The following is a 19,254-nucleotide window of genomic DNA, read 5'->3' as shown; positions in this document are numbered from 1 at the left end:
TTAAGAACAATTCAAGAACACTTAAGTTCAAACACAGTTCAAGAACTGTTCCCATCTGTTCAAGAACTGTCAAGAACTGTTCTTGAAAACAGGAACTGCTTTTCGCAGGGGTACGCAACAATCTTCAATAATAGTGTATACATTATATATAATGCATTACTTTATATTTTATATGAAGTTTAGAGTTATTCTTCCTAATTAACTTAAATAAAGCTACTATGCATTTGAGATCAAGTACACAAACGCATTTGAGGAATATGTTACAAACAGAAAATAAATAAAAACAAGAGCTGTCACAGAGACAGCTCGCTCGACTATTCCGCCGCTTTTCGGTGTATAGACTGAAAAGTTTTGGAGAAACATGCATTGATCACTGTTATATTAGATTTCAATGCAATACATGATGTGCTGAGCTATTTACATAAATTGAATTTGAAATATTTGAGGTGGTACGCAAACTTTAACATAAGTGGTAATGCTGACCCTGACACTCTGGTGACTAGGATAGCTCTCCTTATTCATCGAATAGTCAAGCTAAAAATGATCACATATCAATAATAATGTTGCACTGAAGTATATTACAAGCAGGGGTAATTACAATTTTAACTAGAATTGAATGGGCAAAAATCTATTTAAATATGATGGTAAAACATGGCAAAACATTTAATCAATTACTAATAATTATGATTGTATATGAACAATATGTAGCCAAGCAGCTCTGGAAAATTGTCTGCAAAATATCTCAGTGAGAATACAGAATATATTCTCATTTGTTTGTTACAAAAACATACACCACACCCCCGCCAAAAAAGTTGCAAAATGTTAATTATGAACAAATGTGTTGTTTAGATTTTAAGGGCAAATACAATTCTGCTTTAATTACAGAATTATCTTAACGATGCTTTCAATAAACTTTAAAATAATTTGTGTTTGCAATGACAAATCTGACAAACATCATGTCTAATGATCAAAATTATCTAAATTTCAATTAATGAATATTGTAAACAGCTTTGCTAAAATCAGGTATAAACCAAAAGACCTGTGACAGTTAAATATGCAGCAACACATGTATTTTTTACAGATCACCAACAGTGACCTTTTTGATAAAAAGTTGTTGTTTTTTACATCTGGTGGGAAATAAAATTGTATGAATAAATTAATGTTAAAATTTTCTAACTTTTAAAGGCCCAATATGTAATGACCTCTTATGAGGTATATTCTAAATGCAGCATGAAAATAGTCAAAACCAATTGTTCATATCATGGGACTTTCAAGACCCAGTGTATTAAAGATTAAACTTATCAAGGTGTAATTACAAGCAAATGATTTCTAACCCTCACATAATGTTTAACTCACAGGGTGATCTAAAAAGAAATGATAAATTGCAATTACAATCAACATTCAACAGAGCTAAAATTAAAAATTAATCTAAATTTAGCACCTATATAGAATATCCAATAAAAGTAATCAAGTCAGTGATATTGTTGGAACACACCCAAATAAGAACCCAGTGAAAAACTGTTAGCTGAGCTCACTATTAAAGCACTATTTCATGTATTTTTTTATATTTGTTGAGTGTACCAGCCAATAGAGCAAGACCAAATTTCAGTTCCAAAACCATTTATATATGAAAATAATTGAAACAATTAAAATGATTATATTATATAATTTATACAGAATGACATCATGAGGATATTAAATTATTCACATATGTTAATATGCACAAAATAAGGCTAAAGTTATCTACTATTAATTTATATAGATATGAAAAAATGCTTGCAATATGTACAGTGTCAAATTATGTTGATAAAATTCAGTGTTCTCTAAAGCACAATCAATGTTTTCTGTACTGACAGCTGGATCTTCAATGTTTAACATATATATATCAGTTCAACAACATACAGTGATCTTGGATTCATTGACAGTTAAAACACCATAACTACTATACACCGAACTGTGTCATCATGAATAAAAGAAACCGAACAAACCAGCAAAAACTGAAAGTATCTGGTTTTAAATGCTAAATATGGCACAAAATTAACAGAACAGAGTTTTGCAATTGTATATACGTTGCTCAATTATTACATATTTGCTGTAAATGTCACATTTTGTATTATTCACACAAACAAGTTTGACAGGGGTGACTAACATCTGCATTCTCTTGAAATATGGGATTCTGTGATGCATCCAGTTTCAAATTGTTTGACCACTTCAGGCTGCTGGCACATCAGAATCTGCAAATAACATAAATGCAATGTTTTTGACAGAATAAAAGTACTAACTACTACTGTGAAGGTATACTAGTTAACAATCATTTGAGGCATACACACTTCTTTATGTAGTCATAAATTTGATATAGTCACATATGGTGATAATTAAAGAAGTCCAACTTCAACACAAATTATTTATTTATGAAACAACGTTTCGGCCATTCACCTTCATCAGGTTGTATGTATAATATAATGAACAGGAAATGACGTCAACATCAAATGACGTCAACGTTGATATAGTCACATAATGATAGTCATAGTGTAATTTGATGGATTCAAAGATCAAGACAAAATAGATGAAATATATTATGTTTGAATATTTTGCAATGAGTATTAAACAACTCCAAGGTAATTGACTACACAGAAGCATTTTGGAGGAGTCAGAAATGCACTTGCTTAGAATCTCTTCTTACTTGAAGACATTTTCCATTCTCTGGAGGTGGTATGGAATTCCAGACAGAACTATCTTGAACAGGATTTTTTGTCCATAAAGGTCCTGTCGAGCTTCAGCAACCAGGTGGCTATAAAAAAAGAACCAAAACATTTGTGCTTTTACAGAATGTTGAAATGTATTAAGAAGTATTGAGGGATAAGTCAAAAACCTGAAATTTATAAAAAAAAGCAAACAAAATAGTTCATTAGAAAATGATATAATCTCATGGCCGTGACCGGAAATAATTTACAACCAGCATGAAACAATGTTATTTAGGAATGAAACAAACAGAAAAGATAAACTTAAAAGATTCAAACTCGCTACTGTTTGGATACATTTTCATAAAGTGATTGTGAAATACTAATAATTTACCACATGATATCTAATCCAATTTGAGTTCGGCTGGCTGGTCTGTCACCATCCCCATCTCCAACCTGTTGCAAAAAATAACAAATTATTAATAAGTTATTAAGGAATTGGATTACTAAAAAATGTCCACTATACCTGGTTGATGTAATTACTAAAAATCTTATTTTCATAAGGACATTCACTAAAGGCTTCGAGTTGGGTTGGTGAAGCTGGCATTTATGCACCAGTCAATTGTAACCATCCCCCCCCAGGTCCGGGGAATAGCCGGGACTTTGACTTCTGGTCAAACCGACCCCGGCTAAAATCTCCGCCCTGCAGGGACGAACAAATGGTAAAATCCCTGCCAAATGCCCCCGCACCCCAGGGACTCTTGGTAGGCCCATTCCCCGCTATATTTTGTGCAAAGACAAAACCACCGCATTCATCCGGCACTGCGGGGCCACCTGGAAGGTAACTAGAGCCATCACTGAAGGTGATTAATACCTCCGAACGCCGCCCTGATATGAAATTGCAGTCAACTATCTGGAAAGCCAACCTATAAATGACAACTTTATTTTATGGACTATTGTCATTGTAATTTGCTAAAATAGTGTAATGATTCATGTACACTGAACTCCTTCTCATTGTGCTGTACCATTGTATAAAGTTTGATTACATTCCATCCAATAGATTTCAAGTTATGCTCCGGACAAGAAAAAAGTAACAAAGGGCAATAACTCTGTAATTGGCTCAAATAGAATTGCGGTTCCTATACACTGCACCTCCTCTCGTTATGATCTATCACTGTATGAAGTTTTATTAAATTCCATCCAATAGTTTTCAAGTTATGCTCCGGACTAGAAAAAATAACAAAGGGCAGTAACTCTGTAATTAGCTGAAATAGAATTGAGGTTCCTATACACTGCACTTCCTTTCATCATGATCTATCACTGTATGAAGCGTTATTAAATTTCATCCAATAGATTTCAAGTTATGCTCGGGACAAGAAAAAAGTATTAAAGGGCATAACTCTGTCATTAGCTAAAATAGAGTTATGGTTCTTATGCACTGCACTTCCTCTCATTGCGCTTTACCATTGTATGAAGTTTCAATAAATTCCATATAGTAGTTTGCAAGTTAATGTCTGGAAAAAAAATTGACAGCAAAAAACAAAACAAATAAAAGGCAATAACTCAGTAATTAGCTAAAGTAGAGTTATGGTTTTTGAACACTGCACTTCCTCTCATTGTGCTTTACCATTGTATGAAGTTCCAATGAATTCCATCCAGTACTTTTCAAGTTATACTCCAGACCAAAAAAGTAACAAAGGACAATCACTCAGTATTAAGCAAGAATAGAGTTATGGTTATTGTACACGGCACTTCCTCTCATTATGCTCTACCATTGTACGAAGTTTAATCCAATTCCATCCAGTAGTTTTTAAGTTTTGCTCCGGACAAAGTTGCAACGGACCGACCAACAAACCGACCGACCACAGGGAATAAATATTATTAAAAGTTAGAAAAAACAACAACATGATAGTATTTAACAGTTTTTTCCATTGATTTTTTAATTGAATTGTCCCTGACATGAGGAAATAGTAACTAGAATTTTTTTTTACTTTTTATATTGATACTTATTGTTCTGGGTGGTGAAAGTTATATTCACAGATTTCCTAAACAAAGGTGAAGTTTACAGATGCAACCTCACATTTGACAGTTTAGTTTAGACATTATTTAGTTTTTGTATTAGATGAAAGAATCAGCTTATTTTTGTATCGTTACTAAAACAGATCTCAAGTGTATGAAAATGTCCCTTGAATTACATTTTGCCTAAAACATTATTAAGTAACAGGGCTTTTTCTGCCCAATATGGGAAAAAGACCATAGACATTTTGGATAATTTTGTGTCGTGAAAATGCTGATATTGGGAAAATTAACTGTTAAAAGAAAAAGCTGTCTTAAGTCTCCTGGGAATAAGGAAATGATTTTATATTAGTTTAATTCCCTTTAATAGAACCAAAATGGCTGAAATATCAATCCTTGGGTGTAAATATCTATTGCAATTAATTAGTCATGACAGATAATATTTCATACAGATATATATATCTGAATGTGATGAAAATCAATAATTTCCGAGTACAATTATCAAAAAAACTTTACAATATGTATCTAAAATTCACATTGGCAGCTAGATGGTTTATGAAAGGCTAGACACCAGATGGTCCAAAAATCAGCAAATGTATTATTTCCCAGTTCATATTGTGAATATTTAGCATGTAAAAGTGACTTGATAAGAACAGGCTCATATACTGACAATACATTTAAATCAACAGGTATTTATATGGTACACAAACAGTTAATTTTAAATTGGTAAAACACAAAAAAACAGCGAAAGAAGCAATATTGCGCCATTAGCAAAGGTTTTCACTATTTCTTTTTTCTTGCAACTGTACAATCTGGTGTCCCTTAAAGTTGCACTCCCACAGATTAAACGTTTTGACAACTTTCTTATTTTTGTCTTTTAACGAGCCAATTTTTGTGTAAATGCATGGAAACAAGTTATGTAAGACTGCTGACAAAAAATTTGATCGCAGATTTTTATATCTTTTTTCAAAAAAATGATTTTTTATTCATTTTTCTTAAACCGTTAGTAACGTTTTAAAAACATAAAACATTAATGCACCAGTCAAATGTAACCACCCCCCCCCCCCCCAGGTCCGGGGAATAGTGGGGACTTTGACTTTTGGTCCAGCCAACCCCGGGTAAAATTCCCGATCAGATCTTTTATCAGCAATCTTTTATCATTGGTATGCAGATATTTACGCAAAAGTTGCTCTTTCCAAGGCAAAAAAAAATAATGTAAAAACGGTAAATCTGTGAGAGTGCAGCTTTAAATTCAATCACTGAGAAATGAAAATACATGAAATGAATAGGATCATAGCTCCACCTGCTAAATTGTCATTATTTATTGTCAGAATTTGAATTATCCATTGAAGTACAATTGGGACAGAAAAATGTACGACAATTGCAGGGCTGGAACCCGGGACCGGGCCTTTGCTAACAGGGCGAGTTCTTCACCAATTGAGCTACTCACTCAGAGATGCATTCACATTTTCTGACAATCTAAATAAAGAGGATGGCACCATGCCATAACCTATGTGCGATAATTTGTATACAAAGGTTACATTATTTTGGTAATGAAGTTGTTCAAATTGTGTCCCAGCCCTCTTAGCACTGGCATTCAATATTTATTTGAGAGCTGGCTGAAATTTCAAACAGTAAAAAAAATCAATATGTTTGAAACAGTGAAAGATTGTTTTTCTACTGTTTATAAATGTCTTTAAATCACCACAAAGCATATAAATTATAATAAAAATGTTTTGAATTTTGTACATGTACATTTAAATGTTTATTATTTTGTAACACTTGAGGCAAAATTAGTTGGTCAAGTTTGAAGGTACTAGTAGATATGAAATAATATTTCCTTGATAGATTATGAAACAAAATTACTAACATTTGTATAAATGATATTGCTAATTTACTAAGTATTCACCATGTAAAAACAACACCTTTCTTTAAAAGAAAAGATTAAAAATAAACAATTTGGATAAAGGTCGCAATTGTTTGTTTGCACAATAACTCAGCAAAAAAAAAAAACACAACTCTTCTCGTATGCATTACAGACCCGTTCTATATATAATCTTAACCTTGAAAGCTCAAAATGCACATTTATGATTTATTTCTTGCCTTTGTTAATCTTCTGTGTGTCTGATATCTAAGATGAAAACATAAACTGCGTGCGTGGCTGATATATAAAAACCCTGGTGCAAAGGAGCCATTTATGGCTAAAAGGAAGGTTTTATTTTAACAGAACAAAAACAAGCAAAAAACATAGATTTGCTTTCATGATGTCATGAAGTAAACAAGTTGTTTTTGTTTCCACCCGCGTAAAAATAGTAATGATACATTTGTACTTTAACTCAGCAGATCAGTAAGGAAATAAGGAAAACAAATGCTAATGTTGCAAAATAATTCACACATTCGAGGTCACCACAAAATGATGATATCAGCAGATGAAACTTAAAAATAAGTTTTGATTTGATTTTTAGCAACACAGAGAAATTATCAACATGTTAAGGTGAGAAAATTAATATAGGACCACATTTTGAAACGGCATGTATTTGAAAATTCATCTCTATGTAGTTAGAAAATATACAGTCACTTACAATTTATGTCCCTATTCAGGGGCGATTCTAGGATTTGACATAAGAGGGGGCATTTGACTTGCGCCCCTCCGATTGAGCTGAAATTTATTTGGTTTAAAGTGTTGGCAGGTGGGTACTCCCCCAAGATATTTTTGCAATTTATTGTCATAAATGGTGCATTTTGGGCGTGTTTGATTCCTTTTATTCTCATATATTATAATAAAAATTAACGTGATTAGGGGGAAGGGCGCCGGGTGCCCCCCCCCCCCACCCGCTACGATGACTCGACAAACCAATTGTTAGCTGAATGAAAACAATTTGTATTGAATTTCGTAAAATATTTGTACACAAAGTTTGCAAGTTTAGGGAAGCACGTATATGATTCAGATGATGGATTTATAGTGGTAAATGATTGTGCAGATTGAGTAGTTTTTCGTTTGGTTAACAAGTTCTTTGAAAAGAAATAAATCGACTGTTATTTAAAAGCAAAAATTACTAGCTATGATATTTGAATATGAAATATGTGATATAGATGATGATGATGATGATGATGATGATGGTGCTGTTGGTGCTGTTGTTGTTGCTGCTGCTGCTGCTGCTGCTGCTGCTGCTGATGATGATGATGATGATGCTGACGATGATGATGATGATGATGATGATGATGATGATGATGATGATGATGATGATGATGATGATGATAAGATAAGATAAGATAAGATAAGATAAGATAAGATAAGATAAGGTTCTCGCACTTGCACGCAACAAAAAAGCATGGTTATGCATATATTAGTTTTCCGATTTGTTTTGCTCTTCTATTGCTCCGACAACCAAAACCTCATTTAACAGATTACAATTGCCAAATTATCGTTTAAAAACGAAAACCGTGCAACCGCCAAATTTATATTTATTCACGAATTGGTTTTTATTAATTTAGTTATCTAAAACTTCGCGCATTTGCACTAAATAATATAAAGGCATTAGAGCTTTTCCCGCTATACGTGCACTAAGAAAGTTAGTGTGCCGACTTAATTGCTTCGAAGACCATTAATAAACACTAACTTTTACGTAGTAGTATTTTCTGCTGATTTGCGTCTCCCTATTGGCTTTTATTGTTAAAGCCTCAGTGCCACTTAGAATTCAAATAATTAGAGAAAAAATAAAAGTGAATGTATAACTATGTTAGAGTCTCATATCATAACTGATAAATTCCCGAGGTCCACACGATGCTTTATTTAAAAGAAATGTATGGGAAATACCAACGAAATTCCGAACTGGTCCACTGACTTACTATATGCTAATGAGGCAGATAAGTGGGCGGAGTATAGCATCAATGTTGTTTAGTGAAAAATCGTAGAAAGGTTCGCAAAATAAAGTGTGGTAAATCATTAGGAGTGTTAAAACTACGATGATAAAAGATGGAACCCTTCAGCAGATGTTGTCTTTGAAGACCACAATTTCCATGCTTTGTTGTTGCGTGATTGGTTGATTTACATTATCACGTGATGTTATGAATGTATCCTTAGAATGTTAAAATTTCGCTATCATATATCGAAATCCTCGTTGTCTAGTGGATCAGGTTTTAAAGTATCTATTTTCCTATACTTCACCTGTGTGGGTTCGCACCCCACTAAAACCAAAATATTTTTATACTATTATAATAACTGTATATTTTCTGCAATTTCGATATCATGTTTTAAAATAATGATAAATAAGTCCTATTACTATATTACCGGGAAAACTGTTTAAACCAAAAACTTCTTTAAAAAATGTAGATCATAAGTATTTAAAGCTACATAGAATTTTAGGTATTCAGAAAGTCACGTGATATTTAATTTTCGTAATAAGGTTGTGCGTTCTAAATTAAGATTATACTTCGATTATACTTTCAGTTTTGTTGCATGTGGCGGATCCGTGGTCAAGTGGTAACACACTTGACTGATACTCCAGGGGTCGCAGGTTCGATTCCCCGCCGCACCACTAAACAAATACTAATCGTCATCCGGGAGGAACGTTCAACGGGGGTCCCGGGTGACAGTGCTAGACACTGGTGCACGTTAAAGAACCAGGGTAGCTCTAACCAAGGTTACATTCTGTCTGTGCACTATGCTCCAAAAACATAAAACGACTAACAATCTTATCGGATCACTCGCCGAATGCGCAATGCCCGAGTGCGAGTATATAAGCTTACATACACACACTTCTTTTGTTGCATTTTGTACTTGCATTTTTATCATTCAGGTTGTTAAAATGTCAAAAAGGGAAACCGTTTGGTTATACATACAAAACTAAAACATAAGAGGACTCTAAGTTAAACAACTCAATGACAGCGATAAGGAAAAACGATTACCTTACCACTTTGTCCATTGTCTGGCGTTCGAAGAAGGCAGAACTAAAAATACAATAAAAAAACCCATCCTTTTGTAGTCATTTCTTTACAACACATTTCTTTTCTTGTTTCGACAGACTACCCACTATTTATATAGCTTATGGGTTGATTTTTTTCATACTGCAGCGAGATTGCAATCAACACCCAATACTTGGTTGACGTGCCTTACCCTCAACATAATGTAAACATGTTTATGCAAGGTTTAACCTTGGACAGTAATCGTGTCTGAAAATGGATTAGCTTTCAAATGGTGAACATAACTTTCCTCTCTTTCGATGTTTATACGATATAACATACACAATTTCTTCAGCGCACGTACATTAAATCACAACCATTTATAAAGTATTGTACACGTGTCGTTATTTTTCCCATCTTAAATAATGGCCAAGTTATGAAATTGTCATACAATATATATTTTTCGCTTCATTGTTCAAACATTTATGTTTTCATTAACATATATTTAGAATTAGCAATTTTCTATGACAGCCCCTTTGATAATATACAGAGGCGGTGATCACGTGTACTTTGTTTTGATACCAGGTACTAAAACATGTCAGCGCCCAGTGAGACTGTAGGTAATTTTGTTCTTTTTCTCTTCGTGGTTAAAAAATCAAATTTCCTTGCATCGCCCATGTTCATATGCCAAATTTTCCCTGTATTTTGGTACCTTCATTATGCCGAACAGTTCTGTAGTTTACTCGGAATGCTTGTCACAAGTTTTCAATTGAGGCGAAATGTGCTGCGGAAAGGTTTGAACTAAGCAGGAACTGTCCATTCTTTTGCAATATTTCGTTATTAATATACGTAATTTCGTTTACAGAGCTATTAATAAACATTATGTAATCTTGCGTACCTCGGCATCCGGAATACCGCCAGAAATGGGCCATAATCCGGCATTTTAAAGAGGAGGGTGGAGTGATGGGGGTGGTGACATCTTCAAGCAAAGGCTAAAGTTTAAGAAGCATTGCTAACCATTTACTCAGCAAAGCGATATCTTCAATGGAAACGTTTTATCTGTTTGTGATTTATTCTTGCTTATTACCTAAAACGGCGTTTTAATGTTTATGTAACCCGCCCTTGTTGACGTTGTGTGTCGTTTGGTGTCTGCCAGGTATTGCAAAATTAACATTGGCAAGGTCAAGGTCATCTTGTTAAATATTTGGTTCCTGGGCTTGACCCTGTTTTTATTATAATGCTCTATTGTGTTTAACTCAAGGGCTTTTATAATAAAAAAACAAACAAACAAAACATATGATTTGTGTGCAGATATTGTTTTATATATATAATATAGTTTTGTGGTTTTCAATTAATAGGTACGTGGCCACAAATTCCCCAATTAAAAAGCGCCAAAATATCGCTGATACTTTTTTATGTGTATTCAGATCATATCCTTTTTTATCAATAAAGTCAAATGAGTTAAACATTAAAATGCATGAAAAGTATCTTTTTGTTTTTATTTCATCCACCTATATTGTGCGCCATTAAGACTAAATTCAATAATATACTTCCTACGTACTTGTACGTACCAAACATGATGGATGTTTCAGTCTATAAGGAGTTTTGATCATGTTAAAACTACCTTTAACATTCACTCATATTTAACTTCCATATTACCTTACCTGCCTTACCTGAGTGTAGTATAGTATACTTCCACTCCCCCCCGTAAAAAAACGCGCCAATTTTCTAAAATTGTATCTATATTACAATTCCATTAATAATTTTTAATGCATTGTCATCGTGACCACTCTTAATGGGCTGAAAAGTTATGACACGCGATCCGATGATAATAGTTGATTTAAACATTATATATTTTACAACGGTTGTTAAGAAAGGTATGCTTACTTATACTTAGACACTCTCGTTGGCACGATGTTGCGCGAGAGTGTGGTCTTGTGTTGTGGGGGAAACCAGAGTACCCAGAGAAAACCAACTTGTCCGGCTTTGTGACCACTAACCAAACTCACATGCGCCTAGGTCGAGAATCGAACCCGGTCGCCTTGGTGAGAAGCTAGTGCGCTAACTAACCACTGCGCTAACCGGACAACCAATAATAATAACAGTTCATTATTTGACTTTACGAAAAAAGGGAAATTACTGCTATAGCGTGGTGCAGAATACGGAGATGAGTTATTCATCCTAACGATGGTTACACTGACTGTTCAAAACATATTTAATTTCTTAAATATAGTGCTATACTGTATCTTTAGGCAGCGGATTTCACATCAAATTGTCTACGGTCAAAATATAAGGTAAAACTGATAATTTTTCTGATCTTTATAATTTAATGAATTGCTTATACTATATTTGTTTGCACAAAACTATTTATGGTCTTCACTTAGTTTCTTGTTGTCCTGATTCTCCTATAAATCAGAGGAGAAGGAACAAAAAGGAGAAACAAACACTGATTGTTCAAAACATATTTATTTTTTCCAAAATATGAACAGCGGTAGATAAAAAGGTTAGTGAAAGCTGTTTGAATAACGACGCCCAATGATGCAAATTTTGAGCGCGTTTCTTATTCTCTCCATTTCGTTTACTACCCATCACTCGACTCCTTGCTCAGGGTCATCCGGTTTGTTCCGCGCCACTTCCCCTCCTCCTCGCTGTGCCAGCGGAGCGGTATCCTCAGGAGGTTTAAGCCGCTTTAGAACATTTTCAAACAGGTACTGTCTCTTTTTAGTAGCGTAGTTCCAGGTCTCCTCACTGCCGCAGTCTTCAAGCAAATGTAGGTCGGTGCCGTATTGTTTTATAAATAGGATCCGCCTGAAAAGCTTCGATCCACAGAATAGTGACGATAAAAGTTCCGGTATTTACTTTTTTTTATCGTTGAAAGCGCGTTTCCTAGCATCATCTAACTGGACACTCTCGATCTCCAGAGATTCTTGCACTTGGTCTCTGTATTCCGTTTGACGCTTTTTAAAAGCAGAATCTATAAAAAGCCCCCACAGGTCATCTTGCTCGCCCTCGGAGGAGTGCGCCGTATCGTCTCCTTCGCTGTTTTCTTTTTCATTATTGTCGTTCTTTTCCTCCCCTCCGCTCGAAGCGTCTGATTACGTTATGTCGCCATGCATCGTTCTCTTATACCGTAGCAAGTTCTCTCGCATAGTAAACGTCTTTTCGTAAATTTCGCATGCAAGCAAGTTGATATCTCGATAGAGAATGAGCCTTGAGGAGTGAGGAGGCTAAAAATTATAGCCGGTGTGGCTTATTGCTTTTTCAGTGTCTACAGTTCGCTATCTACCCAGGGGCGTAGCCAGCGCTACGCACTTACGCATGTACGTAACATCAATTTGAAAAATGAAAAAAATATGGCTAAAAATGGCTAAAAATTGATATCAGAATAAAAGGAAGATCAGCTAAAGTAAGCATTGCTTCTCTGTGCTAGATAGCTTACTGAGTCTAAATCAATCACTTGGTAACTACAAAGTGGGCAGCCTCGAACCTATAAATCCCTCAAAATACACCTCAGAGCTCAACATGTAAGTTCCATTTTTCATTTTTTTTCCTGGGAAGGCCCCCAGAACCCAACCACCGGCTACAGGGATATTCTTCGTCCCACACCCTCCCCCTTTCGTGCGTAACATTTAGTAAAGCCTGGCTACGCCCCTGGTACCGCACGATTTATGGTGTTTATGCCGTCAATTATGTTATATGCGGATCACGTGATAGACAATGGTGAGTAACCTCGCCAATTTCAGCCTCCTTACTCCTCAAAGACGCGGTATAATCTTAAATGTTTATTCCCCGAATCAACTCATGTGCTTTTACATCAAAGTGGTATTTTTTAATATCGAGCTCTTATCTATCTTTTCGAATATAGAATATGCGCCCGATATACATGGCTATCTACTTATATATTAATTTAGGTATAAGACACAGCTAATAATTGTTAAGGACCAGAAAATAAATAAAGAAGCTGCGAAACACAACTTGTACGGGTACGTGTACGTGTGTACTTCTTTTTGTGCACGAAGTCATCCAAGTATGTGTATAGTGTACACGTTTAGAATGGCATGTACGATTACACTATGAAAGTGAGGTAAGCGAGTATCAGCGAGCCTACAAGTACATGTTTAAACCGACTTTAAAACTAAACCGCAACTTTAAACTATACGTATTACTTTACTTACAAGAGAACAAACAGCATTTCGTGTTTCGTAATAACTCTACTTAGTACAATATGGGTGACTGGCCTTTTTTATGAAATAATCTAGCCATGCTTTACTGAGCAAGGTTTGGACTGGAGATAACTATTCATACTGGAATACCTTTAGGACATTAGTTATACTTGACACATTAGCAAAATATTCATTGTTTCACAACTGATAAAAGGGTAGCGCAATGGCCTTTTCAACATTATTGATAGCATACGATGGAGCGTAAGACCGTGAAATAAATCAGGACATAATGAAGGAACATTGGCAGTGGTCTGCAATACTCTGTCTACATTCAGGGCTAAACAAACGAACATACCTTGGCTAGTTGGCTACGTTCGGGGTGAAAGAACAATTTGAAAGGAACTTCACAGGGTTAAGCCAAAGGTTGTCATCCGGGTTAGTTAATGACTTCAGAACAGAAATGGAAAGAAAACTGACTGAGGTGAACCAAGGCGTTCAACTGGCTAATTTTAAGACTTAAGAAAGGACACCGAGGGCCTAGACAGTTGTAAATCCATGCGGTTACCGCACCCCGGAAGGGATATCAGAGGCCTTGACTGATGTGTGCCAAGGCTGTCACCCCAGTAATTTTAGAACTTCAAAACGGCTATCAAGGACCTTAATTGTTGTTGGCCCATGCGGCCTACCAACTGAATTCAGGATTTCAGAGCGGACACCAAAGACCTTGACTGAGCTAATACCATGCGTCTATCCGGTTTAGCTCTTGGCTTAAGAATATATATATTACGAACCTTGATTGGGGTGAGTTAAGGCAATCACCCGGGTAAATCAAGGGCTCTTACATATGTGATTTTGTGGCTTACCAAAATACGCTGACTTCATTTACAAAATCAGAATGGACATCAGATTTACTGTGATACTGATAGTTGCCTATTTATAGACATCACCACCCGATACCCTATTAGATGGAAGTTTATATGAATACATTTTACTTTCCCAAATTCAGACTAGAAACCGTAAGAGTAAACATGGAAGCCTACATACAGTTTTCGGATACATGTTTTTCAATCAGTCGTTCGACCTGGCAGCTTAGTGTTTTCCCGGAAACGTTTCCAACATGGCCTTGTACGCAAACGATAAATATTTCCCCGTTCGAAAGTCGCTACTCTATCCAGGTAAGCCCTGAGTGGAATTGATTTTACTATTTCGGTCGGAAGGCTACGTTTTATTAATAAAAACTACACATTATATTACAATTACAAGTTTATAAAGCCAAACAATTATGAACTGTAAATGAGACAACCTAAGGTTAAACTTACTCACTGATATTTAGGGTCGATAACACTAATTGTTCTGGTAAAATGCTTTAAGCATATGCTATTGCCCTTGTCCCTGCCCCAATTAGCAATATAACAGGAATAACAATTTGAGAACAACATACAATGTGTGGCATTTGACATGGATTATAAAGGTAATTTAAATAAATAAAAAATACGAAAAAGGTGAGCGAATAAATTAGAATGTATATCATTCCCTGCTACAAAAGTGATCGACTGACGAAACAGATTGTAATAAAAATGCAAACAATCTGTGTTATTGTGACGATCATTAGCGTTTATTCTTATAAATAATTGTATATGCTGAAAAAAACACTATTTTCATCGTTGACCAAATAGAAAAAGGGGTAAAAGTATGTGTTGCTCGTGACATGGATATTCGTTCTTGAGGATATCTAGAAATCATGCTATGCGTCTTCATTAGCATAACTCCACTGGCAACTTCATGAAAGTAGTAAATGAAGTGGCCTTTTTAAAGATTAATATACTGGATCCTAATACGAGCATGCATTACGGAGTATAAACGATCTCCAGACGAAAAATACTTTGAACCCATGCTAGTTGCTAATTGTTCTTTTAATATATTGCTTGACCATGTATTTCAGGTTTATATCTTGGGCATAGGAAGATATATGGAAGAGGTCAAGGCAGCGGCCATGACCTTGGTGTGTTGTGTATCCTTCACATGACTGTGAACATTGCGCAATAGCAAAAACGTTCATTGTAATTGCTGTGTTATTTTAAAGCTTTTTGGACTAACCTTTATGTTCAAATATATATCAATTAACTAAACCATAGAAGCTGAGAAGTGTCAGAACATAGAAGGAGAAAAAGATGGTCCGATGCAATGTTTAAAAGAACGAAATCTTGTTCACATGTAGCAAGGCATGGCTAAGTCGCCGCTCTCATACTGGTTCCCGGTTGAAACGAATATGTTCGGGAACCTCGAAATCAAACCGTGCCTGTCCAAATACTTTGAGGTAGCGACCTTAGAATAAGTGACCATCGTAAATAAATCATCTACTGGAAGGCAACATTCTACTTAAAATGAACACTTTAAACAAAGATAACTTTTTTTACTACACCATTTTAAATGACACAAAGGGCAGTCTATGTCGCTTAAAGAGCACCGCCTTCGTTTTATAACCCGAGTTTGATAAAGTGATTAGTTTCATCAAACACTTCGACAAAATTGTTTCCAAAATAATGTTTTGACAATGCTCCGTCAGACGGTCGTTTTGTGAAAAGGTTTGTCGACGTGTTTTAAGGAACTAAACTCTCAGTCAAACTCTGGTTCAAGACCAAAGGTGTGGCGCCGTAGGCTGTGTAGACTGCGCTATGTTTCATTTATTAATTAATAAAATGATGGAAAAATAGTGAATTTATCTTTGTTTTAAGTCTTCATTCAAAGCAATATGTTGCCTCCGACGTAGCATTTATGACTCAATTTATCACTTGGTATACACACACTGTATTTGCGGGATGCGTTATTATTTTGCCTTGACAAAATAACAGCCCGACTTTACACTTTCAAAAGTAGATAATTTGCTAAAGCAAATATTTTATCTGTATTAAGACTTAGTTTGACATCTTTCATCATTTCATTTTGGGTCTCGAACTGTTCGTTCGTTTCAGTTTGGTTTAACAAAATATTTGGTAGTAATCTATCAGTTCATCTTTGCAGAAAATTCACTAAATTAATGAAATCGGACTGAATAGCTTGTATCGAAGGACATTGATGAAGACATGTCTTGTTATTTTTTTTTCATTCGCTCAGTATTTAATTACATAATCAGGTTAGGATTAACAACAGTGTTATATTCAAGAGCATAAATATCATTCAAACCGTATCATAACAATAGTAGTGAATAGTAAATAAAGGGATGTAATAGAATTGCAAAGAAAATGTGCATAATATTGGGAATTATAAATATTAGCAATATAAATCATGCATGAAAAAACGATATTTAATTGTTTATTCTTTAGATAAATTGCTCTTTCAAACATATTGATGTACAAACAATTTGAATCGACATGGCTAATAATTAATGTTGAAATGACAATTGTACTGATGGTTTTGATGTTGCAATATTTGTTTCATATGTAATCACTGTAAATAATTTAAAAATAATCACATGTTGAGTATAATGATTGTATTCGGATAAGTTGGCTTGTTAACAATATTGTCTTTATCTAAATCGACGTCTGTGACACATAATATTGTTAATGTGAAATGAAGCAAAGCAAATGGCTACTGACGAAATTGAGAAACAAGAAAGAACAGTATTTTATTTCCTTCTTAATATTACTTCAAAATTCTTAAATGAGTGCATCTGGCCTGACATCGAAAGAATCACAATTTATTTCATCATTGTAAAAGATTCAAAAGTCTTGTATTATCATTAAGATCAAGTAATGACAACGATGATTGTTGGTGTCGTATGAAAATGGTGTCTTGAAGTGTCGAAACTTGTCATTGTTAAAATCCACATTTCACTCCGCAGCAGACAGACCAACCGCACGTCCAACATTTATACCCATAGCCAAATCCAGTCGCCACTGCCGCTACAATAAAAAATATATTTCTTAAATATGCATAGTGTAAGCTTTCTATAAGTGACTCCTCCAATTCTTGTATTGTACACATCTATTGTGTATTGATCCGAATATTTAATGCCGTCTGCTGTCTATCAGTGTGGGGATTTTTTTTTGTCACGTGACACACAAATAGTTACGTATACACAGGAAGTAGGGCAAAAAGCACAAATCAGGTAAGCTATTTGCATTTTTCTACGTTATTAACTCGCTCCTAAAGTTAAGTCCTAGCCTACCGACTTCGACAATTTATAAGCTTTTCGAAAGTGTGCTTATTGTCTTTCAGAATGTTTTACTTTTTCAGCACATTTAATAATATTTTCAAGTACACACATCCGACCAATTTGTTATTAATACGTCCCAAAATACCGTAGGTTTTCGTTGCAAGTATTTTGAAGTGGACTTCTCGCGGTAAAAGAAGATTCTGCTTTGCTTAGAAGCCTTTGTATGCAGGATTTTAAAAGAAATCGTCAAAACAATGTGGTACTGTAGAAATGTCAACATGCATACGTGTATGTGAAATGTTTTGTTATGTTATGTCATCGTACATACTTCTCACGTTTCATGGTGCAAGTATTAACCTGAAACAATGCTATTTACAGTGAAACGTATTTCTATCGTTTGAAATATATCATGGCATTGTTTGAATTATTTGTAAGCGGCAAAAGCACTGCGTAGACTTGACCGTATCTTGCAAAACCGTCATATTTTGCCTTTCATCGGGAGCTATCGTATGTGTTTGAATACCAACCACTTATTCATTTATTCTGCAGGCATAAGCAACAGCCAGGTCGTGGACGGACGAGCGATAGACGTTGTTGCTTACCCTGTTGTTTACCTGACTTACAAGAAGCGGTGTTGAATCTTTCTGCTTCAAGGGTAGCGCACTCACTTCCACAGGCACTGAGCCAGAGGCATCAGCACAAACACTGTCGGCCTCGTCACGAACTGTTCTAACTCAAGGTATCGTTCATGTTAAGATGGTATGTGTTTAACGAAAACGAAATTAATGCTACAGTCTTGGTTGCGTTTTCATCAGCGATGTGACAGAGGGCACAGCGGCGCCGGTTACTAACCTCTACATATTATAAAAGGAAAATTATGGTAGGACGCTATTCTGACTATCTTGATTTATTTTCGGGATTAAATAATAATTATCTTTTGGTGTATAAACATGCATCCGTCTCGCCCCCTTTGCGGTCTCGGTTATTCAGAAAATATACCTTTCATAATATCCTTTATATTTTAATTTTATTGTTTCAATTGTATCATATAAGACTACTCCTAACCGTCATGATTGAAGCGAAGAGACGATGGCAGTGGAGAACTATATAACTCAGTGTGTGTCATGGAGGTGTTTTGTTTGCTTCGTTTAGACACATGATAAGTAAATACATTAATCCTAAATTAAACATTCATGATTTCATGGTGTTATTTATTCGTAAAACATGAAATTAGTTTAACTGTGAATTAAGGTTCAGATAGAATTTGAGATTAGATGCATTTAGATATCTCACCTTCGCAGGGGGTGGGCTCAACACGGTACACATCTCCATCACA

The 19,254-nt window shown here is 35.1% G+C and overlaps 1 long non-coding RNA gene across 1 annotated transcript; it reads right to left on the bottom strand.

Annotated features, from left to right (window-relative positions):
• Positions 1-121: 121 nt before the first annotated feature.
• On the bottom strand, positions 122-9,689 carry LOC128240157 (uncharacterized). The gene is made up of 4 exons (XR_008262061.1): positions 9,611-9,689; positions 3,076-3,137; positions 2,684-2,791; positions 122-2,234 (listed from the first exon to the last, which is right to left on the bottom strand). It is a non-coding gene; the product is annotated as an uncharacterized LOC128240157 (long non-coding RNA).
• Between the last annotated feature and the right edge of the window lie 9,565 nt (positions 9,690-19,254).

The sequence above is a fragment of the Mya arenaria genome, chromosome 7, assembly GCF_026914265.1.
Source record: "Mya arenaria isolate MELC-2E11 chromosome 7, ASM2691426v1".
Classification (NCBI taxonomy): domain Eukaryota; kingdom Metazoa; phylum Mollusca; class Bivalvia; order Myida; family Myidae; genus Mya; species Mya arenaria.
This window is presented reverse-complemented; position numbering and strand designations above follow the sequence as displayed.